Consider the following 26,342-nt stretch of genomic DNA (forward strand, 5'->3'; position numbering starts at 1 on the left):
TTAAAAAAAATTTAAAGTAAAAAACAGCATAATAAGTTAAGGTTATTCATTATTGGAGAAATTATATTTTTTATAAATGTATTGTATCCTAAGTGTACCGTGTTAATAAAATCTATGGTAGGCTGAGGCTTTCACATTACTGACTGCTCCCTGACTCACCTAGAGCAAATTTCAGCCTTGTAAGCTTTGTTCATGAGGTGTCCTATCCATCAGATGCACTAGTTTTTAATCTCTTGTATCTTTTTTTTTTGGTACCTTTTCTATGTTTAGCTATGCTTAGATACAAAACTGCTTATCATTGTGTTGTGATTGCCCACACTATTTAGCCCAGTAGCATGCTGCACCAATTGTGGGCTAGGAGCAGTAGGCTCTCCCATACAGGCTAGGTTTGCAGCAGGCTGTACCGTTCAGGTTTGTGTGAGTGCACTCGTCATGTTCACAGAAGGACAAAATTGCTGAACACACATGTCCCAGAATATTCTCATCACTAAGTGTTGCATGTCTGGATATATGTTTCTAAAATGCAAAGACTCTCTCTCTCTGTGTTTGTTTTTAATATGACCACAATAGATGGCCACATTTAAAAGAAGCCTCCAGGAAATGATGTCTTATTAGAGAAGAATATTGTGCCATGTGTCTTAGTTAAGAATATTATGTGACTCCCCAGTATCCTCAAGATGAAATCTCAACCCTTTGGTCATTCTCTAATCAAAATCTTCCCATTTTCCTTTCCACCCCAATTGTCTGTGCACGTTGTTAGTGCTATTTAGTGTACCACAATGCCAGGCCTAGCTACTTTTCTGTCTTGACCCTCCCCATTCTGTAAGGACTTGTCCAATCTAACCTCTTGATTTCCAAACATCATTGCAGCCTCTAGTGACCTTCCCCCCTTAAATCTCTGTTGCATTTGCTCTACTATTAGAAGGCAATATTAAAGGGATTAAAAGCCTGGGCTTTGAAGTCTGACAAAGCTGAGTCTTGGAATTTCTCATGACTGACTTGCTAGCTAAATGCCCTCCCTCATCATTGCATTCTCAGGTATTAATAGAAACAGTTAATCTTCTTGTTAAGAAAACTAAGTTTGTGTGTGTATGCATATGTGCACATATGTATATATACCTGTAGATGTATAAGCACACATTCGTATGCATGTGATATATATTCGTGTATGTGGACAGGCACTCAGATTCATGCTTACTTTGTGTAGCACAGAGAAAAATTAAGGTCCTACTGTTCTGTTGTGACAACATGTTTTCAATACTATTCTGCCTTTTGATATCTACAGTAGTTTACTATACTAGTAACTCTTCGATTGTTAGTTGTCTTTAATCATATTTACTTATTGAGATCAGAGCCTTTGACTCCCCCATAAAGTCTGGCTTCACAGAGGAGATTCTCGGAGATATTTCTGGAAGACAGTAGCCAATGTACTGAGAATTAGGGAGACCCAGGACCCTGCCTTCTTTCTCTGTGAAAGTCACATGATGTTGTGTAAAAAGCAGAGCTTCTTCCTCTTTCTTCAGTTCCCTACCTTGTTTGCTACGTATGTGTGCTATGGAACACTTTCAAGGGAATCTGTAGATTCCTGCCCCACTGCCACCACTAAATAAAACTTTCTTTCTTTCTTTCTTTCTTTCTTTCTTTCTTTCTTTCTTTCTTTCTTTCTTTCTTTCTTTCTTTCTTTCTTTCTTTCTTTCTTTCCTTCCTTCCTTCCTTCCTTCCTTCCTTCCTTCCTTCCTTCCTTCCTTCCTTCCTTCCTTCCTTCCTTCCTTCCTTCCTTCCTCCCTCCCTCCCTCCCTCCCTCCCTCCCTCCCTCCCTCCCTCCCTCCCTCCCTCCCTCCCTCCCTCCCTCCCTCCCTCCCTCCTTCCTTCCTTCCTTCCTCTTTCCTTCCTTCCTTCTCTCTCTCTGTCTTTCTTTTTTCTTTTTTGGTAGAAAGCAGGTGATAGGATAACTGGAAAAATAGTCATTTCCAAATGAAGTGAGTTTCCAGAGAGCTGATCCCACCACAGGGCTGGCCTTCTTTATTCTGGAAATGCCATCCTTCTTTAGTCTGTAAATACCATGCTATAGAACACCTCAGCGCTGGTTTTACGCAGAGCCTGGACCAATGATGCACGGGCAGTTTACTGTCAACCAAGGGACAATGCTTCTTTCTAGGATTTAACGAAAAGCAGAGGGGGCTGGGCAGGCTGCTAAAGAAAGGATATGCAATATCCCTCCTGCCATCACACTGTGGCTTCTTTAATAAAATGATGAAAGAGCAGCTTTGTTCTCAGACGCCAGGCCTACTTAAGCATGTTCACATTTTCACTTTCAAATTTTTGAATTCCTAGAATATGACTGTGCTTTCCCTTTTGCACCTGCACCCATAAGTTCTGCCAAGAGCTGTGTAGTGCCCTTTTTCCTTGCAGTATCTCCCAAGGCCAGGCCAAATCCTCTATTGCACCTTTTCTTAGTCTAATACTCTGCTAAGATGTACTTCGGTTAACCAACACTTTGTAAAAAATAAATTCCCCCAGAAATGTGAAGATTATCTTTCTTTACTGTGAAGCATTCCTTACTGTGAATTATATAGTCACGTTTCACTGCATTCATTACCTGCCTAAGAACAGAAAATGACAATTTCAATTTGAAGGGAGAAGTGATTTTTGGCACGTGGATCAATTCTAGTGAGGGCTAGTCTGAGAAGGGGGTTGATAGGATAACATCTGTGCAGCTAAGACAGGGCTGCTGGTGGTTGTGGATGGAGGTGGGTTTTGAGTGGGAATAAAGAACACAGGGGATGATGAGGGGGATCAGAGAAAGCAGTGGAAAATATGAAGGATAAACTCCATCCATTTGGAAATTTTGCTGGTACTGCACATATGGAAGTAGCAAGAATATAGTGGTTGCACGGTCTGGAGAGAAACACCCTTCTAACTAATCCCAGCCACCCCACTTACCAGCTCTGTGACTTTGGACAATTTACCTAGCTTCCTTAAGCTTTAGTTTCCTTATCTGTAAAATAAGGATGAAAAAGTGTTCACAGGTCATAGGACCTCATTGGGGATTATAGGAGATAATGCATGTCAGACATTTAGCACAGTGTCTGGCCACGTTTTATAAAACCCACTAATGCTAAGTATCATTAAATACATATTTCCTAAATGTAGGGAAATAATGATTATTATCAGCATTTTTTCTGTTTTATAAATAATCCACTATATATGCTTTTACTGTCTAAGTTTCTCTTTTATGGGTCAGTGTTAAAAACTCTAATACTTAATTTAAAATGTATGCACTCACTTAATTTCCATAAACCAACACTTAACAGAGCATTTAGTACTTTATATATTTATAGAAACTGTTCTAAACCTTCCTATACATTCACATGTTTACTCTTCATGATAATCCATTTTAAAGGCAAGAACACCGAGGTACAGAGAGATTATATAACTTATTTCTGGTCCCTTAGTTATTATGGCAGAGCTGATATTTGACTTACAGGGATGTGATTACAGGGATGTGATTACAGGCCTGTGTGTTTAACACTGTCAGGCCAGCAGAGTTGTGGTGAATTAGTAAAAACTATATAGCACATGAGAAGTAGGACCGGTGGCCAATCCAGTTTTCTTCTTCTTTTCCTCCTAAATAGGATTCTTTCCTTATTAGCTGGTGTCTTTCCTCCACAAAGCCTGCCCAGCTTAGCATATGAGGTAGGACTAGAACAAGTATTCAGGGGCCAGCCTCTAGCCCAGTTGCCCAACTCGATATTTCTATGGGTTAGCCTGAGGGCTGAAGAGGGACTTAATACCTTGAGATTTATCTTTCTCATATGCTATGAGACTATGACAATTAGTCTTTACAATAAGATTTGGGGTAATTGCAAGTTTAAATGAAATAGTCAAAATTACTTTTAAAACTAGAAAATGTTAAACAGCAGTAGGATATTATTCATATTAACATTTTTATCCCCACTTTTAATATATGATATTTCTGCCAACAGTCTATAATCACAAATAATTAATACAATTACCTGAAGCTTTTTTTTTTTTTTTTTAACTACCAACTTCCAGTTTACAGCCTTTGAGAATCTGACTCTTTTGGTCTGAGATGGGCTTCTGGAATCCAACTTTTAAACCTCCCAGATATTTCATAATAAACAGTTTACAAACCTCCTGTATGTGCCACAAAGTGTACTTTTGAATCATAGACTACCTTTAGTATTTCTCTTATATATTTTCCTGAGCCTATGGTTTCTCTTCTGTATGACTGAGTTCCCTAACAGAAATTATATTTCCTTATAAAACTTGCAGATCCTAGATTAGGGCCAGAGAAGATAGTTAATTTAGTTATATGTGACAACTTGATTGAAAGCCATTATAAGTCAATCTTCAGCATACCTGTGTAAAATAATTTTTAAAAAGAAACAGAGATAAATTGGTAAAAAGAACTCTTTATTGGCACTGAAGAATTACGTTCCTAAATCACACCCCAAAGTTGTAGATATAGATTAGATGACCTTTTAAGGTAATGATCCTGTAGAAATGTTATTCTTGATTCAAAGGCCAAGTCCAGACAAGCAAATAATTTTGGTGAAAATAAAATAGCTGAATCCAGGCAGAGAAGTGAATATTTAGTGAATTATCCTTTAAATGAAGTAGTATTCCTCCTGTCGCATTAGGGATTTAACACCAACCCAGGGTTGTATGGAAGTTGGGAGTCATGGATAACCATGACTCAGATGTTATAGCCTCAAATCATGAAGGAATCTAGGGACCGAATCCTGGCATCGTAGCTTAACATTGGCACAGACCTTAGCAAGTTCCTGCTTTCTCACGGCCTATGTTTTCTCACCTGTGCAAATGGGAGTTTAAAGAATTAAATGAGGTGACAAATACACGCAGAGCACATGGCGAACACGGAAAAACGGCAGCTGCTATTATTTTGAGACCCAACTAATGCCCCCAGAATTGTCTGCCTTCCTCATTTCCCCTGATGGTTGGAAGAAATTAATGCAGCTGCTGAAGCAGCAGAAAAGTACATAAAGCACTGGGGAAGGCTGACTTAATACATGAGATTTAATTCCAGAATGTGTTTTGAAAATCCCCTGACTTCTTTGTGAATATCCGTTATCTCACTGCTTAAAAACAAGGTGCGCAACACTTCTTGTAGCATTTTGGCTGCTTGTTTTTGAAGGAGACATTGATAAATTGGAGAGGATCCAAAAATGATAAAAGGATTAGTGGATATGACCTACAGAGAAAGATTATTAAAAGAATTTCATACATTCAGCCTGGAGCAGTGATGACAGTGGATGGGGAATATGATAACGGAACATAAATACTAGGAATAAGTAAGAAATAAGGAAAGGAACTATTTCAGGAGAATATAGGGTGGACCAGCAAGGGTCAATAGCCTTAAACCAGAAAAGCAAGTGCTTGTGTGAAATATTCTTAGAAGAAAAAAATTCTACAGAGAGGCCAATGAACAGCTTCATCTGGGAGGTGATCCTTGTGGTGCTCTAAATGATACCTCCAAAGGCTAATTCTTCCACAGAGCCAAACCTGATGGGCAGGGAGGAAAGTTGTATCCTGGCTGCCTATGCTACATCTGGGCCTGTGTTCTCAGGCAATGTAAAGATTTCCAAATGGAGATGACCAATGTGCATTTCTTCTCCACATTTGTCTCCTTTCTCTTGTGTAATAGAGTACATTTGTGATCTTCAAAATGTTATGTCCTGGCGGCGCCTGTGGCTCAGTCGGTAAGGTGCCGGCCCCATATACCGAGGGTGGCAGGTTCAAACCTGGCCCCGGCCAAACTGCAACAAAAAAATAGCCGGGCGTTGTGGCGGGTGCCTGTAGTCCCAGCTACTCCGGAGGCTGAGGCAGGAGAATCGCTTGAGCCCAGGAGTTGGAGGTTGCTGTGAGCTGTGTGATGCCATGGCACTCTACCGAGGGCCATAAAGTGAAACTCTGTCTCTACAAAAAAAAGAAAAAAAAATGTTATGTCCTATTCCTAAGTGAAGTATCTCAGGAGTGGAGAAACATATACTGCATGTACATGCGTATAAGTGAGAGGTAAACAGTCGGTATACATGGTCATTCAGCGTTATGTGATGGGCATTGGAAACTTAGAAGTGAGGAGAATGGGAGGTCATTGAGCTGCCAAAAATTACCTATCAGGTACAATGTATACTATTTGGGTAAAGTGTATTCTACAATTCCTAACTTCATCACTGTACAGTTCATATCATGTATCAACAAACCACTTGTGCCCTTTAAATCTATTGAAATAAAAAAAAAAAAGTGAAATGATGTGTCCTCTTTCTAAAGTCCAGAACTTGTGAATGTGACCTTATTTCAAAAAAGAGTTTTTGTGGGTATAATTAAGGATCTCAAGATGAGGAGATCATCCTGGATTATCTGGTGGACTCTAAATTCAGTAACAGATGTCCTTATAAGATATAGACAAGAATACACAGAAGCACATGGATAGGAGGAGACAATGTGACCACAGACATGGAGATTGCAGAGATTTAACTAAAGAAGCCAAGGACTGCCCAGACCCACCATAACCTGGAAGAAACAAGGAAGGATATTTTGTTAGAGAATAGTTTAGAGCATGATTGGCCTTGTCAATGCCTTGATTTCACACTTCTGGCTTCCAGTACAGTGAGAAAATACATTTATTCAGTTTTAAGCCATCAAGCGTGTGGGAATTTGTAATGGAATCCCTAAGAAATTGATAGACTCAGTTAACTTTTGAAAATAGAACTCCCAGAAATTCTGAACTTCAGCCATCACAAAAATTGATAATGAATGCATGGACCAAAGCGTCTGCTCTGCTTTACTGGTAGCAGTGGGCACAGAACTTTGTACCAGAAACTCCAGCACTGTTGGAGAGAGCAGACTGAGAGACATTCAACATTTCACAAAGCATCCATGATCAGCATTGCATCATAGAAATTACTCAGAAAGATGCCGAAAGAGAGCTCAAAAAGATTACCCTTAAAAGAGAAGAAAATATTTAACCAAATTTAGCAGGTATAAATGTTAAGGCAATGTTACAAATATTTAACAAACATATATGTAAATAGGAATTAAAATAAAACCTCCAAACTAGTGATATTTGTGTCTTCATGTTACCAGGAAATATTATCTAAGAAACATAATCACTTACCCTGAAGTGTTAAAAAGTTTGCTATCTTTTCCAAAATACTTTGATTTCCAAGTGGCTTTGGAGTAAATCTATTAATGTAAGGGATGCATAATTTCTGATGAGATCCAGGCACCAGAGAAGAATGTTGGTTGGAATTTTCCTGGAAATTCACACATTTATTTTGACTAAATTACTTCAAATATTTAGATAAAACTTGAAAGAACTGGAACTATAATTAAGATCACTGAAGATAAATCAATTCTTCCAAAATACCAAAAAACACGAGGGGGAGCCAGCAGTGTGTTCTGGGAGGGCTCTGTGTCTGAAAGCTTTGGAAGTCCTTGCCATGGGTCTATAAGTGTGGGCTCTGTGTGAGCCAGACCCAGAAACTGGCTCTGATGACATCCTTCAGCAAGATTTTGTGAGTGATAGGTTTTCGTTCAGAAACCTTTTAGAATATGTTAAGAAGGATGAGGGGTGACATTGACAAATTTGTGGAATTCACTGTGTGTTGGGTTCTGGGTTAGGTGCTTTACATAAATTTTTAAAATAACTTATCAGACATAGTATGCCATCTACTCCCCTAAAAACTATGTGTATGGTATTTTATCTGGTCCTAATGGCATTAGTGTAATCCCCATTTGAAGGTGAGGAAAGTGAGGGTTAGAGACATAAGTCATTTGTCCAAGTTTTTGAAACAAAAAAAAAAAAAAAAAAAGATCTCTGATCTGAACCAGTCTGTCTGATTTCACAGCACATACAATTCTTCCCAAAAGTCATATGAGTGGGAGTCAAATATGGAATTCACCTGTGCTCCTACCACTTACAAAGGGTGTGCTCTTTCCTCAGCAATTTCACAGCAAACAACAAAACAGAAGTGAGAGAGGGCAGAAATGCTGTGGTGGACAGAATGGATTTACATACTCTAATCAAGACCAGGCCTCTGTCCAGAGAAGGAAGTATCAAGCTCCACTAGAGGCAGTAGCTTCCAGCTTGATATCCACTACGGTGTGGATATCAGAGAAATCATTCCACTGCTCAGTCTCTGAATGCAGAGAGGACAGGTTTGAACTGCTCATCAGAACATATGATGAGACTTCCCAGAATCTCCATCAGGCATCTCTTTTTCTAGGATGCTTCTGAGCCAACACCTTGCTCCAAGATAGACTGGTGTGGGCTGTGAGTTTAGATCACCAGGATTCAATTATGGCTCTGCCACCTCTGTGACTTTAGGTAAGTCACTTAATTTTTCTGTTTTTAAAATTTATCATCTCAAAATGTCACCTATAAAAATATGGTCTGACCTATAAAAGTAAAGTAAGATTGAGATACCATATATAATGAAAGTGGCATCATGTTTTGCAGATGGTAGCTGCACAGTTGATGGCAGTAGGGGGAGAGAACTTGCTTGACCACAAGTGCCCCTTCCACCCACTGCTTTTGTCAAGGGTGTGAAGAGACTCATGCATGGTCCTGCTCCAGGGGGCTCACTATCACAAAACACAAATGTCTAACCTTATATTATTTTCTAAAAGTTTGTATCATTGAGACATTCAAACACCATTGAGGATTACCTTTGGTATCCATGTCAGGGAATCCCAAATATTATATTCTTTCCAAGTAATGAGAAAGAGTATGACATCATTTATAACCTCCCCTTCCTATGATCAACAGCTTAGTTCAAGAGAAGCTCATGAAGTTTCCAGGAACAATCAGTGGCCATAAGTACCATAATCTGGGAATGAAAGTCCCTGTTGTGTCATTCTCAAGTCCTTGTTGTGTCATTGTGACCAACAAAGGGAAAAGACCATAGGGGCAGGCATCTCGCTTGGAATGGCAGTTGGTCAGACTTGCATGGAACCTTAGGACATATCTGGCCCTGAACCTTGTACAGCTTTTCCATCAGGAAGTTATCAGGCCTGAGCATGAAGAGCCCCAGCTCTACTGTGCTTCTGCTTTAGACAGTTCTGCTGAAAACTTAGTAGTTTTCACAAATGCCATCTACTTATAATGCCACCATGTAGTTCTACCCGACTACCCTTCCTGTTGTCACACACAGGAAACCACCCATTAATGTCTTTCCTGGGGCTTCTTTTTTTTTTTTTTGCTTGTACAAAAGATTTTTATTGGTGAGGGAGGAATGCAGCAGAGCAGCACCAAAGAGGAGAGAAAAGAAGAGAGAGGGGAGAAAAGAGAGAGAGAGGAAAAAGAGAGGGGGAGAGAGGGGGAGAGAGAGAGGAGAGACTGAGACAGAGAGGGAGAGAAGAGAGAGGAGAGGAGGGGAGAGTCCTGGGGCTTCTTTTCTTCAAGTTATAGTTTCCGGTTCTATCTTTGGGTCCTCACAGTAAAAGAGTTAGTCTTTCTGGAGTCTTGGATCTGAACATGTTTTAGTGCATCTTTTAAGGCGTAGTATGAAGAAGCAAGTTTCACACATCCTCATGTGATTTCATCAGGGCATGAAAATAATCCTTTTTCTAAAATAGTCTATTAATGTATATGAAATAAAGAATTTTAGGATTTGAGTTTTGCACTTTTGAACTTTGTTTTTTGCCTGTATTCTGGCAATAATGAACTGTTCTCCATCTTGCCTCATTCATTCCCAACGCCAGGCTTTCACCTGATATTCCTACAAACTCAAAAACAAACTTTATCTGGCACAACCTTAAAATAACTGGTGTCCTTTGCTGGTGCCTATTACAGTGGTAGATTATAAGTCTCTTGAGTCTCCGTGTTCACATAACATTCAGAACTACTCCTGACCGCATATCATGCATGTGCTGGATACGTTCTCACAAATTACTTTCTCTCTTGGTAAGAGAGAAAACTGGGTCCCAGATATGTTGCACTGCACGCCTTACCTCACGCTGGGAGAGACAGAGCCAGGATCTGAACACGACGTCTTCTATTCTAATTGCAGTACTTTTTCTTCATTTAATTTACATTTTGTAAAAAATTTAGAACTATTTCAAAGAGAAAAGCACAGAGAACTACATATTGTACTCTGTTTTAAAACACCAAATTTATCAAATTGTAATAACTTGCCATATTTGCTTTACCTGTAAAATGTTTGAGACTGCTATGTTGTTTGGTGGGGGGAGTTTATTGCTACATTCAATTTTAATAATTGTTATTGATTTAGTAAACTTAATGACATGATCTCATAAAATGGTTCACTTCATCTACATTTTAAAATCTGGATGCAAAATGTTTTTCACAACATCCTCTTCTTATTTCTTACATTTTATATTCTCTATGTAATTGTGATCCAATTATTTATATAAGTATTATTAATATTTATTTGCATTTTTTTCTTTTTGCCCACTTCATCAATGTTATTAAAGGTTTGTGCATTTTTATTGTTTCATTTTCCAAACCAAGAGTTTTTGGAGTTTATTAATATCCTTAATTGTTTCTTAATTCCTATTAAATTTTTTCTTCTATTTAGCTCAGATTTGCTCCCTTTGTGTTCTTAGTTAAATGAGTTAAATGCTTTTAAGTCACTTATTTGTACTCTCTCCCTTTAGATGGGATGTTAAACTTGAATGAATGATTGTCACTCATTTCTAAGTATTTTGAAAATTTTATTTCTTTTTTACCCTTTATGTTATTTAGAAATTCATCTTAAGTATATGCTCTGTCCAAAGTGCACTTTTAATTTATAATTAAATTTTCTAGACAAAGAATGTAACTTGTATATTATTGATTTTTTGAAAAATGTGAGCCTTATTTGTGACTGAATAAACCAGCCAGTGGTTTCAAATGTTCCATGAATATATATCATCTGTTACTCTCAGATGTGTGCACACATGTATCACATTATGTTTATTGACTTTGAACTTTTTTTTCACATTAGGGTACTATAAATTTCACTGTTTTTTTTGTCTCCAATTCCCAGATTTTTAACAATGTGTAGATCCATGTAACCACCACTGCAATCAGGACACAGAATAGTTGTATTACTTCAAAATTGTGCTGTCTCTTTGTATTCACATCTTCCCTGTATGGGTAACCCCTGGTAACTATAGCTATGTTCTCTGTCACTACAGTCTTTTCCGTTTTAGAATATCACATAAATGAAATCATACAGTATGCAGCCTTTTGAGATTGGCTTATTTCACTCAGCATGATGCCTTTGAGATGTGGCCAAGCTATTGCACACAGCAATAATTTATTCTTCTTCAATGGTGATCCCACCGTTTGCTTTTCCATTCACTTCTTGAAGGACATTTGAGTTGTTTCCAGTTTGGGGCGATTATAAATAATGCTGCTATAAACATTCAGGCACGGTTTTCATTACTCTAGATTAAATACTTTAGAGTGGATAGCCAGATCACACAGTAAGTATATGCGTGATCTGTTTCTATACAGAAATTGTCGAATGGTTTCCCAGAGTGGTGGACCATGTTGCATTTCTATCAGCAATGTATATGTCAGTTTTTTGTTTTTTTCTTTTAATGAAGGAGCACAGTCCCCTGCACCCTTGTAAGGTGAATCAGTCTCATTTGTGCTCCTTGAAGTACAAGGCCCTGAGAAGGAACATTTCCAGTACTTGGGTTAGATGTAAGTTTTGGGGGATATTCTTCCCCAGCTTGCAGAAGCAGCCTTGCTGAAAAATGCAGGCAGTTACACTTTAAAGGAAAGAATGTGTCTGAGGGCCCCACCAAGTCACAGCTGGAGGCAGATCATCTGCCTGGGCCAATGGGCTGTTGCACTTAATTCCCTACCTCTATTTACATAATAACTTTCAGTTAGTCATATAGGGAAGTGGGCAAATAGAACAGACAACCCAGTGCCTTTGTGGTTTATCTCCATTATTGTTTATCTCCAAACAGGACATTCTTAGTTTGGAAAGGTGTTTATGTACTTTGCTGCATTAACTCTGATAAGGAATCTTTACCTTTTGTCTTCTTTATTCCTGGATTATTTTTATTTGATGAGTTTGGATATATAAGAAAGTGAATAAAGACAGGTGATTGCTGATGTGCCTGAGTGAGCACCAGCCATCCCTTTTAAAATCATTCATTTTATCTGCAGTGCTGCCTCTGTGTCATTGACCAAGTCACCTAGGGGACAGCAACATTTAACATACTTTCCAATACTTACTATTGTTGGTATTTTTCATTGAAGCTATTCTATAATAATGGGTGTGCAGTGGCATCTCATCATACTATTAATTAATTAAAATTTCCTAACAGCTGCTGATATTGACAACTTTTCATATGGTTATAATTTTAGTGTATACTAAATGGTTATTTTAGTGTATACTCCTTGGCAAGGGGTCTTTCTGTTCAAAACTCTTGCTCTGTTTTTATTTAGGTTGCTTATTTTCTTATTGTCTAACTTAGAAATTCTTTGCAAATATTTTCTCCTAATGTTTAATTTATTTTGCATTCTCTTATCAGAATTTTTCTAAAAGACAAAGTTTCAAATGTGATGAAATCTATTTTATCTATATTTTACACTCTATGCTTTTTGTATCATGTTTAAGAACCTTTGTCCATCCCCAGGTCATGAATTTTTTCCTATGTTTTCCTCTAAAAATGTAATCATTTTGAATCACATTGATTTATATGATAAATTTTTGGTTAAATTTTGTATAAAACTTTTTTGCAGTGGCGCCTGTGGCTCAGTGGATAGGGTGCCAGCCCCATATATTAAAGGTGGCAGGTTAGAACCCGGCCCCAGCCAAACTGCAACAAAAAATAGCTGGGCGTTGTGGTGGGCACCTGTAGTCACAACTACTCAGAAGGCTGAGGCAAAAGAATCGCCTAAGCTCAGGAGTTGGAGTTTGCTGAGAGTTCTGACGACATGGCACTCTACCGAGGACAATAAAGTGAGACTGTCTCTAAAAAAAAAAAAAAAAAATTGTATAAAATTTGAGATTTAGGGTTTTTTAAAGAATGTCCAATATAAAAAAAATGTTCTTTTATAATTTGAATTTCCTTTAAAATTAAGTTAAAAATAAGTTGGACTTTTTTTGCTTTTTTTGACCTTCTATTGGATTATATATTACATTTTATTGATTTATGCATCTTGTCCTTCACTAAAATGCTGTCTTTATAAATGTAGCTTCATAGTAACTCTTTAAACCAGGTAGTATGAATCTTTTTTCAGTATTTTTTGCCTTTTAATTCATTACATTTTATGAACATTAGAATCATTTTAATTATATACGTAAAAAATAAACTGCTAGAATTTTGGGTGGAACTGTTTAAAATCTATTGATTGATTTAGAAAGAATTCCCATCTGTACTACATTCTATGTTCCTATACGTGAACACAGTATACATCTCCAATGGTTTAAATCTTTTTTAAGAATCTTATATATGTTTTTTAGATGAATACATAAGTATTTTATTTTGTAGAGCTGTTATAATGTTTATTTTTAAGTTTAAGTTTTCAAGTGCTCCTTATTAGTATATGGAAACGTGATTTGACCTTGAATTCTGCCCTGTTGCTGATGTCGCTTATTAGTTGTACCTCCCAAATTTTCTTACTGCGAATTTTGAGGGGATATTTATTCACAGCACAGCCAGTACAATGTTGAACAGGAGTCAGGGAAGTGGGTACATTTGCCTTATTACCAGGGTTAGAAAGATAACATACAGTCCTTCTCCATTAAGTAAGATGGTAGCAACAAGTTATTTAGATGCCCTTGGTCAGGCTGAGTGAATTATCTTTTATTTATAGCTTGATGAAAGTTTTAATCACATTAGATGTGTATTTTTTCAAGTGTTTTTCTGTACCAATTGCAGAAATCATGTGTTTTCTCTTATTCAGACTGTTTATGTGGTGGCTTTTATGGGGGTGGTTGCTAAATACTGAATGAACTTTGCATCCCCAAATCAATCCCTTTTGGTTGTTATGTGTTTTCCTTTTTATTCATTACTGGATTTAATTTGTCAGTATTTTCCTAAGGAATTTTTGTTTCTGTTGATGAAGGTTTTGCTCTGTGGTTTCTCTTATAATCTCTTTGATGGTTTTGTAATCCTGGTAATTCTTGCCTCATAAAAGTATTTTCTCTTTTTCTATTTTTATGAAAGCGATTGGGCAGAATTAGTAATATTTCTTCTGTAAACATTTGGTAGACTTCACCAATGATATAATCTAGGCCTAGATATTTCATTTTCAGAATTTTTCAACTTGGAATTCAGTAGGTTTAAGACTATCAAAGTCATTTCATTTTGAATGATTTTTGGCACTTACTGTAAATAGTGTATTCTTCATCTTATCAAAGAAGTTGAATTTATGTATGTAAATCATTCATAGTATATATGCTCTTATTTTCTTTTAAAATGTGTTTTGCATTTTGTCCAGGTTTTATAATTACATTTAGTGGGAGAAATAGAGTAGAATGCATTTATTCCATCTTACTTGGAACTAGAACAAAAATTTGCTGATTTTATTTTACAATTTATTTTTATATTGTCTACTTGATACTCGCATTTCTGATAGTGTTAAAAATGTAAAGCTACGAGTATAGCTTTGTTAGAATTTCTCTTATTCTTAATAAAATTTGAAGCTGTGTGATCAGGTATGCATAATTCATTGTTACTATTCTGTGTCCATAGGCTGTTCATTTTAGTTTTATGGAATAACTGTTTAAATTGCTATGAAATTGTTTGCTCTAAGTTCTTCTTATCTGTGTATTTATTAAATATCAGTACAGGATACAATTTTATACATATATTTCCAATTTCTTCTGTGTGATTTTGTTTCCCTTTATGCCACAGAAAGCTAAATTTTGATGTACTTTAAAATTTAAAGTCATCATTCCTGTTTTTAATTGGTGTTTATTATATTTACATGCATAGTGATTTCTGCTTGTTTGGATATATTTCTACCACCTTTGTGTGATGTATTTTTTCTTTTTTGGGCATAGATGACTACTATTCCTTTAAATATTTATTTTCTCCTTTTGTTGTTTTGAGTTTTGTGCCAGGCCAAAAACTGCCTCCCTCAATCCACTTGGCACCTTTGTGGGTCCATATGGCTAACTCTCACCAATCAAATATGGGCAGAAGTGATGTACGTGTCTTTTGAGCCAAGCTGGTTAAGAATTAGGTACGTGGTCAGTGGCTTATGCCTGTAATTCTAGCAGTCTGGGAGGTCAAGGCAGGTAGATCTTCTGAGTGCAGGAGTTCAAGAACAGCCTGAGGAAGTACGAGACTCTGTCTCTACTAAAGATAGAAAAATTAGCCAGGCCTGTGGCAGGTGCCTGTAGTCCCAGCTACTCAAGAGGCTGAAGCAAGAGGATTGCTCAAACCCAGGAATTTGAGATTGCTGTGAGCTATGTCGCCACGGTACTCAACTCATGAATATGGGGTAAGACTTTATCTCAAAACAAAACAAACAAAAAACCCTAAAACTAGAATTAGGTATGTATGCTTTCCTAATCTTTACTTTGCTTGGTCATTAGCTGGATGTGAGAGACTTTAAAGCCCTAGTGGTTTATATAGCTATCAAATGAAGGTGGGGGGGGCAGGCTCCTGAATCAACATAAGAGAAGCTACCCACTGAAAATCCACATTGGATTCGTCTCTATGTAAAAAACTAAGTTCTATTAAATTGTCCCTAAATGGTGAGACATGTTTGTTATGCAACTCAACTTGCATTATCTTAACTACTACAAAAATGTTGCCTTGAAGCAGAATGCTGCCACAACAAAATCTCAAAATACACGACCTTGTCGTGGATGTCATGTGACAGGTGGCAAGGCAACTGACATCAGAAGCTGGAAAGCTCAAAATCCATGTTACGCAGTGGCAATACTTTTGTAAACCATTGTCTCAAGTAATGCAAACCATTTGCTTACAATTATAACTGTAATCCTGGAAAATGAAATATTTTAGTGTATGTTGGCTGCTACTGGATGTGTTTATTAAAGTAATAGGGAAACAAATGATGAGCTTCAGCAAGTACTTACCGGTTTTCAAATCAAAGTGAAAAGATGCAGAGAAAATCATAGAATTTGAACCCTTGAAGGATTAGAAAAGTTTAACTAATCTCAAATTGTAATAGATAGAGATAAAAGGAATTGAAACAACCAAGCCCATTAAGGTTTTGTAATCATCTATGTGACTTATTCTATCCTTATACCCATGAACACAAATCAGTTCCTCACCCTTCACTGCTTTATTTGTGCTCCAGGAAACTGTGACCTGCTTCTCCGGAGTTACCTTGCAGCAGATTTCTGGCTAGGTTTATATGGACCTAGCAGAGCTTTGGTGTGTTGGACGATTCCCTCCCATTCCTTTGTTCCACATCGTCAGAACTTATATTTCTCTACCACTGCACCTTTTTTCAGGTGATCTCCCTTCCATGGTTGCAGTTCTCCCTGGGCTCTAGTAACTCTTTTCCCCTATTGTCCCTTCAGTATCAAGAATAGTAACAGCTTAATTTTGTTGCTAGTCATTGATCTGCTCATCATCCTTTGTGTCCTTATTGCTATTTATGCATAAGGGACATTGTCCCCTCATTATAATTCTTTTATTTGAGTCATCTGGAGCCCTTGGAACTAACTGGTAAGAAATAGATCAGAAGTCTCCTATGTATTTTGCAGAACTGCATTCTCAAAGAAATGACATCTAAGACCAAAGCACTTTTTAAACATTTAGACTTAAGCGTTTAAGTCTTAAGACTTAAACATTTACAACTTTTGGGTACTTAGGCGTGTTTCCAGACATGCCAGTTAGAAAGCAGGCTGTATTAGTTACTGAGCTCTCTTCTCATTTCTGCAATATCTACAACATAAGTGGCTTTGGTGCTAATGGACAAGGAGGAATATATCAAAGAGTAGAGGATGGGTCATACAGAACCATGAGCAAGGGGCTCCTCCCAGGGAGCAGTATCAGGGATTGTCTTCCCTATTGTCAGTCTAAGAAGTTGTCACAACTTCTGGCCAGCTGGAATTTATACTTTCTATAGGTCAGTGACTAATAATATCTTGAAATTTCTCTTGTTCTCAATGGGAAAGTTGAAGGATACTTTCCTGTCTGTTGCACAAAGATAATGGATATTTGTAGGGGAGGTGAAGAACAGATAGCTTGGTTCTTCTGTTTCAAAGGCTATTGTGAGGAACAATACCTGTACCTGCTAGAATAACTGAATATTATTACCAAAAGATAGAATTTGAATGTGATGATGTAATGGATGGAATTTTGAGATGTTATCTTTATGAAAGATGAAAATGTGTTTTCTGAGTAAGAGAAAGAATACAAATGGGTATTTTGATGTTCACAATAACTTCTAGCAGAGATGGCCATTTGCCCACCAATGATTCATGTTTTCCTTCAATAACATAGTTACTCCTTTCCCATCATTTTTGCATCTATGTGAGGTTATATTTTTCGTTTCAACAACGGACTATGCACAGAAGTGATGACCTTATTTGCGCATAAATAGGTGTACCTCAGAGACACTATGCGTTTGGTTTCAACCATCGCAATAAAGCAAATATCACAATAAAGTGAGTCACATGGAGTTTGGGCTTCTTAGTGCATAGAAGTGTTTTTTCTATATTATATTAAGTGTGCAACAGTATTATGTCTAAAACTAATATACATACCTTAATTAAAAGATATTTTATTACTAAAAAATATTAACAATTATCTGAGCCCTCAGCTAGTCACCTCGTTTTGCTGGTGGAGGGTCTTTTCTTGATGTTTATTGCTGCTGACTGATCAGGGTGATGGTAGCTGAAGGTTGAGGTGACTGTAAAACTTTTTTAAAATAAAAAAACAATGAAGTTGGCCACCTCGGTTAACTCTTCCCTTCACAAAAGATTTCTCTGTAGAAAATATCCCACTTTCACCATCTTTTCTATTCTTTTCTACTTTGGAAAATCATTAAAATACAAATAAATTATCAGCATATCCTCTGTATTTCTTAAATCTTGTTTTATACAATGCAACATGAACTTTCTTTTTATTCAGCATAATGCAGATCATTCTCCATACAACTTTCTCTTCTACCATGTCTATTCTCCATCACTTTAGTTGCATTTTTATTTAAATGTCTAATTTTTTTTTTAATTTCCAGTCTTATCAACAGGTTATTTTTTTCTGTGCCTTCTGTCTGTTTGGTTTTATAATTTTTTTCTAAATCAATTAAGATAATGTCTTTATTATCTTCTCAAAATCTTCGGAATACTAAACACAGACAGCAGAGAATGCATTTCATAAGAAATATTTAAAATTCATTTAATTTGGAATAACTGAATTGAATGTTTTGAATGTTGATTTTGTTGCTTGACATCCTTACTGGCTGAATTTTTAAATTGTTTTTGGAAATTTCATTTGTATTGCTCATTTTGATATGAAGCTTTTGTTCTGTTTAACATTGGTTTTGTGTGGTATGATCATTCTCTGAAAAGAAGTATGTAGTTCTGACACTTTAGGCTACTAGCTCTGAGTGAGTTACTTTACAGGCATTCAGTACTTTTGCTCTGAAGGGGCATTGTTGTTTATACTGCAGATATGCTCATGGAGGCAAAGGTCAGGTCAATTCAGTTCAGCATCATGAGACTGTTCCTTTCTCATCTTCCTACTCCTATAGTTTCTAGTAAAAATTTATCCCATGCAGCAATTAGGAATTAATATTTAAATATTTATTGTGAAGACTTAACCTCCACCACAGACCCAGATTCCAACATTAAGAATGGCATCAGGACTTCTCTTTAGTGGACACTTCTAGATCCTTTTACACACTGGTGGCTGAGCTCCTGGGTACCATGGCCTGTCTCTGTAATTAGAATCAGCGGGTCTGATTGGATGTTGGCTACTAGCTCTTCACTTGACTCTCCTGGATTCTCTCTCTGTGTAGGTTTTTTACCACTGCCTGCGTGTGGAGTTGAAAGGACTGACTCAGAATCAACTTGAGGAGCCATCACAGAGGGAAATATCTTCTTCTCTATACAACCATATTAGAGTTAAAAACTTGCGTGAGGAAATCTTTCAGTAGTGACTGCTCAGTGAGCCATCCAGCTCAGATATTCATGAACAATATCCCAGTACCACCCATAGCATGTTGGGCCATTTTGAGTCTTGCCTGTATCACTTCCTGAACTTTTTTTTTTTGTTGTTAGAAAACAAAGCTTTTGCTTTCCTTTCTGAGACCCCCTGCTCCTACCTCACTCAAATATCTTAATTGTCTTGAATTTTTAGAAAGACTGTTTTTCCATTCCCCTACAACATTCCACTGCCTACAGAAAGGCTGACAAGGCAGCTGACACAGTGGCTATTATTTTGAGCAGTTTCTAAACAATATTATTTTTCTGCCCTTCTGCTTTCAGTGAAATTATAGGGTGCATTCTATTTTGTGATACGACGGAGCTCAGCTCCCACACCAGGGGTTCTGAACAGATTCCATGCCAACCTCCTGAGCTTCAATATTAATGCAATTATCATTGTAGATGTCAAGTGAGGCACGTGTAGCAACACTATATTGGTTTAGCTTGGCATATGAGATAAAAGTAATGGAGTTATAAATCCTAGTCTGAATAGGTAATGGAAAGTGTGTATAATATATAGTACGCACACACACGCCCCATGCATAGGTATGTATGTATGCTCTCTTGTCAATTTGAGGTGCATCCTAGGTAAATAAGAGCAATATTTGTATAAATGCATGGTGACAGATCAGCTGTGAATCTGAATTGGGGACTGATAAATTCTCATTACTTTCATCTACCTGACAAATGAAATGACCTGCTAAACAGCTGCTGAAAATTCAATCAGCTCCCTGCAAATCGCAAGCATCTCTCGTGAAAAATGGAGAAGTTCAGTGAACATCTTGGACTGGAATTACACAGAAGCAGAAGTAAAGAAGAAGTTTCTTCTGTCACTTGAATCTCCAAGGCTGTTTGAGATGGTAGCATATTTTGTAGTGCCTATTCAAACCACTCTCATTTTCTTTCCATTCCCAGTCCACAGAGAAAATAATCCCTGGTTTTCTCTAATCCTGAGGTTCCCATTACCCTCTCCCCCAAGTCCCTACCTAACGCATATGAATAATGTGTGTCTGAATATAGATCAACAGTCTCCAAAATGGAATATACATATCCATTTATGTTATGGAGTTATGTGACAATCCATTGAGCACTGTGAGAAAACTATGAAAATTTCCTTTATCATTTTTGCCTTATTCTTTTTAGCATCTATATTTATAAATTTGTTAAATGTTTTATGACATATGAGTAGAGTTATATACAATATAGTCATAAGTTAGAAATATATAGATTGTACATTATATATCATATGTGATGTAGTAAGCAGGAAACATATAATAAAATGGCAAATATTATAAATTGTTATATTATATATTTATAAATATAATAGGTGTATACTCAGCTTTTTTTTAATGATAGGAATGTGTAATTTAAAAAAATAAAAACCACTGTTCTAGAGAAGGTCTTCTCAAACTTTAACATATACACATATTGTAATCTGGGGATTTTGTAATATGAATATTAAGATTCAGTAGGTATGGGATGGGGTTAAACGATTTGCATTTCTAACAAACTCTCCTACTGTCTAAAAGACAGACAATGTCTTTTGACAAAGTCCATCCAAGTGTGTTTACATTCCTTAGTATTCTATCTTGTCATAGATAAAAATAAAATTGGGGAGAGAATGGAAGGCAATTGTGTTTCTTCCAGATGGGATTCAGATAATGGAATTTCAGAGAGAGTACCACCCTGCTCTTGGAAGGAGAAACAGGAGGAGGTCAGCAAGTTTTTAGTTCTGAAGATGCTTCCAAGGCCTTTTAATTTCCTTGAATTCAAAAGTACTCAATACGCCACAGCCCAATATTACTGAAAGTACTGTTCTCTGTGTCCCGACAGATATATTTGCTCTTTACTCTTAGAATTGAACTATGTTCAGTTCCTCAGTTCCTTTTCAAGGGGGAAGATAATTTTTCAGCTGATGTTGTCAGATGCATTGTCAACATAGGATATAAAGTTTGAAAGCAAAATAGTTTTAAATCCCTGGAGTTTGAAAACCTCAAAAGAGAGATCAGGAAAACTGAGAGGAGAAAATGTGAAAATGCTGAAGTCTTCATTAGCTATTTCCCAATTTGATTTCACCTGGCACTACCTCTCCCAAATCCCTCCCTGGATCATCTTTGTGTATCTACTAGAAATCCTTGGCTAAGTAGTGTGCTTTGATCAGCACAGAGAGCACTGTGTAACACTGCAGGAAGATGCCAAGAGATGGGGATGCTGAGTTTTGCCCCATCTAATGTTTACAACCTAAAGTTACAAAGACACTGTTTAAAAAGGATTAACAAAGGATCTAATGTTTTCAGAGCAAAGGCTTTACCAATATCATGCTTAGTAGTATTACCTATAGTGGTTCTGTTCTCTTTCCAAGTCTGGCCCACCTCTTGCTGACCGTCAATTAATCTTTGCTAAGACATTCATTAATTATAGCTTAAGTTGTGTCCCCTTCCTAGGAATTTCTCCAAAGCCAAATATCTTTTATTTTACCTTTCCATAATCGTTCTCATAAATTCATATATGACCTCAAGGCAATTCCAGTTGGTAGATATTACCTTGTTTTTCAGACATATGAAGTAAGGAATTACATACAGAGGAATAAAATTCCATTTTTTCTTAACCCCCATGACATCTAAGTCTTAGTTTTCTCCCCCACAATGTGGCAAAATATAGGATTGAGACGAAGATTTAACAACAATAATATCTGTTCTATAATTTCTACTTAATAATTTTCTATCATTTAATATCATTATTTAATATAATTTATACTTAATAATGGATAATTATTTAATACCATTTTAGCTTTAAAGTTTTTTATGTACTAGAAATAATTAACAATTATTTAATACCATTTTTAGCTTTAAAGTTTTTTTAATGTACTAAAAGGTGAAATATACCAGTTAGAATTATGTGTCATCTGAAAATAAATAAAGCACAATTTTGTGATCAAGTGCATGAGTATTTCTAAGCACATTTTATCATGATTATTTCAGCTGTTCACAAATATTATTTTCCCATACTTCACTTTTCCTATATTTCTAGAAGATAAAGTTTTCAGAAAGCTGAATACCAGAAAAGTGGTTCCTTTTCCTGCTGTATTCTCAGCACTGTCACTGTGTAAAAGACATCTAATATGTCATGTTTCGGTTTCTGTATCCACAAACCGGAGGCCATCTTTCTGACCTACATCATCAAAAAGCAATTTCTATTAGCAAATTAATGACTGTTGAGGCAGCTATCAGTGCTGAGTATCGTTCATATTAGATTGGGCTTCAATTGCCAAACAGAAAGTGAACCATTCCAGAAATCCCCTTGGGAATGTGGGTTTAAGTTTATTTCTCTTTGGGGCTGCTAAGGAAAAGTACTGGTCGAAGAGAAGAGAAAAGGTGAGGGGGAGGAAAAGGGCGGGGAATAGAGGAGATAAAACAGTTTAAGGTTGTATTTCCCCTGACTTCATTCCTGCAATGTCGACCTCACCCTTTATGACAAGGTCTGGGAAGATGTAGTTTATGATGTGCTTCAAGTATGATAAAGAAGCTAAGAGGTAAGCCCGGGAAGGGTTAGGCGTCCTTGAGAACCGGATGGGCTTGAGTACCCTGTGAGGATGGATGTTATTAAATTGAATTATTATTATTAGCACTTAGACAATGTAGAGAGGGAAAGGAGGAGAAAGGAAAAAGAGATAAAACTGCATATGGGTCACGCTGTGAGAGACTTTTGAGTGCTGCAGCTGACCTGTAAATATGGCATGGACTACTCTGTGAGGGGTGACTCAGTAGCCTTCCACAATTCTGCAAAGCTCTGTATTTTAATGGGAGCTTAGTTCTGAAGGTATAGAGATAAGCCTATCCTTCTTCTATGGTTTCACTGAGAAACAAAGATATAACTAAATGGGATTTATAAAGTCAGCTCTTTGAGAAACCTCTGTTCCAGTCAACATGGATTCCCCTTCTCTGGTCCTCTAATATTTTCCCGTGTTAACCCACCTTCCATAGCATCCCCTTGACTTTACAATTTGAGTCATAGTCTTGCCATCTTTCCAGAGCCACTTTTGAAATTGTAGTCATCATTATATTGATAGTAGTTGATATTATGAAGCACTATGTGCCAGGCACCATGCTAAGTACTTAGTATTTATCTCATTTTACCTTCACGTATGTACTAGGAGAAAGATTTTGCTGACTCTGTTTAACATTTGAGGATCTTATCTTAGAAAAGAGTATGGTTTGACCTCAGAGTTCACAACAGGCATCAGAAATGGGACTCAATCCTGATAGTTTCTAGGTCTAAATCGGATAATTCTGAATTGTACTGTTCTTCCTGAAGCATAACAGATAATTCGAATCCTTTCTGGCTTGTAGATCCTAACAGCTGCTTACCTGACAATCCCAATTAAAAAAAAAATGGGATTATAGCTTTTATATGAAAGCCATAAATCAGTTTCATAGCAGGGCTGAGTACACTGGATACTTTTTCTTCCATTCTTGACCTAAGAATATGGGGAAGGGGGAGAGGGAGGGGAGGGAGGGGGGTGGATGGGCAGAGGGAGGGTGATTGGTGGGATTATATCTGCGGTGCATCTTACAAGGATACATGTGAAACTTAGTAAATGTAGAACATAGTTGTCTTAACACAATAACTAAGAAAATGCCAGGAAGGCTTTGTCAACCAGTGTGATGAAAATGTGTCAAACTGTGTATAAAACCAATGTATGGTGCCCCATGATCGCATTAATGTACACAGCTATGATTTAATAATAAAAAAAAGAAAGAAAAAAATGGGAGACATTGGTAGAGATCATTAGAAATTTCCTGTTCTAAAGAGGAAACAGAATTTAGGTGGTGTTTTCATTTCCTTCTCCAGTGGTCTCTGAAGTCAATGTGATTCTGAACAAAAAATGCACAAGTTCCCTGAAGATGCAACAAAGAGAAATCACTCCTTGGGTAGTAGAATTACCACTCTGAGGGGAATTACTATCCTGAAAAATATTTGTAGTTGATTTTGATATATACAGAAAAACATAATAAATTAAACTACCGGTGGAAGAGAGTTTGAGTCAAGGAAAGAGGTATATGGTGTAGATGAGGAAATTCTGAGCAATTACCCAATAAAAATACAAGATAATTTCTTTGCAACATCTTTTATGTCCTGTGGGGCATGCACTGATGCTGCATTTCTGTTCTTATATCATTTGATCTATCAGCAGTTCCCATATAGAGCAGGTTAATCTATCAACAGCAATCGACTATTTAATGTTATCTCCTCTATGAAATACATTTTCTCCACTCAGGTTGCACAGCATTAGCACATTCTCCTCCAACTTGGAGTTTTCTCTAATCTTAAGTTTTGTCTCCTCCAGATTCTATGTCTCTTTCAGCTCTGTAAAGGTTGGTATGCTCCACTGCCTTTCCTTGTTCCCCCTCCTCACACCCATTCACTTTCGCTGGGTGGCCTTATTTATTCTCAGTGCTTTTCTTTGCATCTGTACAACAGCCTGCAAAAAACATTCTTTGTATGTTGATATTTTTTTAAATTCCAGACTAGAAAATTAAACTGATACCATGAATGTCTAACAATCAATCTGGATGAAACAGAAAGAAAGGCAACTCTCAATGCTTCATAAAAAAGAAATTCTTCCCTATCTCTGTAAAATATACCACTATCTACTCCATAGTACAAGTCAAGAACTAGGACTCATTCTTAAAATATTTCCTTTTTTTTACTCAACCTACGACACCCACTCTTTTACCAAGACTCATCAATTATTTCTCTAAGACATTTTTCAAATCATCTCACTACTCTAAATCTCCACTACCACTCTAATTCAAGCAGTAAGAATCTACTATCTGGACTCTCAAAATAAATGTCTACTGGCTTCCTGCTGCTCCACATGTCCATGTTGAAGTCATCCTCCAACAGGCCAGCAGGTGGATTTCTTAAAGAGTAATCCATATCATGTTACTTGTTTGCCCCAAACAATCATAAGATTGGCTTCTTAATGTCATTTATAGAAACACTAAAACCTTTGATCCTGATTCATAACTCTTTGCATGCTGAAGTGCTGACCCTCATCTCTGACAATGACTATAACTATTAATACTCCTCTTCCCATGAGTATTTGGTCACATTGGGCCTTTGTTGTGCTTGCACATCTCATGCTTTTTTCCTGCCCTAGTCCTTTCTTAAATATCCATTCCCTCTTCTTAGGATATTCTCCCCTAAGACATTTATAGGGTTTTCTATGGCCTGTTACTCCATTGAGCTTGAAGTGTCACCACCCATGCAGTCTAAAGTAGCTTCCTACTCAGGATGATAGAGCCTTATTTTAATTATCTGAATAGCACTTATCTTTTCTTGCTTTTTTTTTATGTTTATATTTTTCCTACATCTTCCCTTCTGATTAGAATGTTGATTTATAAAAACAAGCATGTTCATATTTATAATCTCAGTGATTATACAATGTCTAGTACATAGCACTCAGTAGATTTTGTTGAAAGAAAGAAAAAAAACTAGAAATAAATGCACAAAACAAGAAAAAGTGATCCTCGATGCACTGATACAATGTAATTATCATCCAAAGAATAAATTTGAAATTTGACAAAAGAATGTAAATGCAATGATAAAGTGTGTTATCAAAATTTAGTGAGGCCAGGGAGATGATTACAATGTGACAAATGAAGGTTATGCCTTTAAAAAAATCTTTTAAATAAAAGACGTGAAGAAATGGTAGTGCAATCAAAGAAACTATTGTAAGTCTGAACAGAAATTTTCCAACTTATCCAAGCTTGTACCTTTCATGATTAAGTACAAAAGAAAAACAAAGTAATATCATTGTAAGATTATATTATACAGAAAATTACTAGAAAAAAATACCTGGTTATACTTTTTTCTAATACAGATCACAAAATTGGTATACAAGGAAGGAAAAGTGTGGGGAGTAGGAGGCAGAGGATTTTCAAATATTCTAATATTTTTCTTAGCATAAGATACTAAGGTCATTGCAATTATCTATGTAAGAGACCTGACATATTTCACAATTTTTGCTCCCTTGAAAATCAAATTAAATAAAATACTCGGTACTATCTGTAACCTAAATAAAACTGAGCTGTCTAAATGTCTAAATGGCTGGGTTTCAGAACAGCATTGTATTAAAAAATTAAAAAAAGAAAACTCAACTTAAATTTTCAGAAAAAATTCTTAAAA

The sequence above is a fragment of the Nycticebus coucang genome, chromosome 19, assembly GCF_027406575.1.
Source record: "Nycticebus coucang isolate mNycCou1 chromosome 19, mNycCou1.pri, whole genome shotgun sequence".
Classification (NCBI taxonomy): Eukaryota; Metazoa; Chordata; class Mammalia; order Primates; family Lorisidae; genus Nycticebus; species Nycticebus coucang.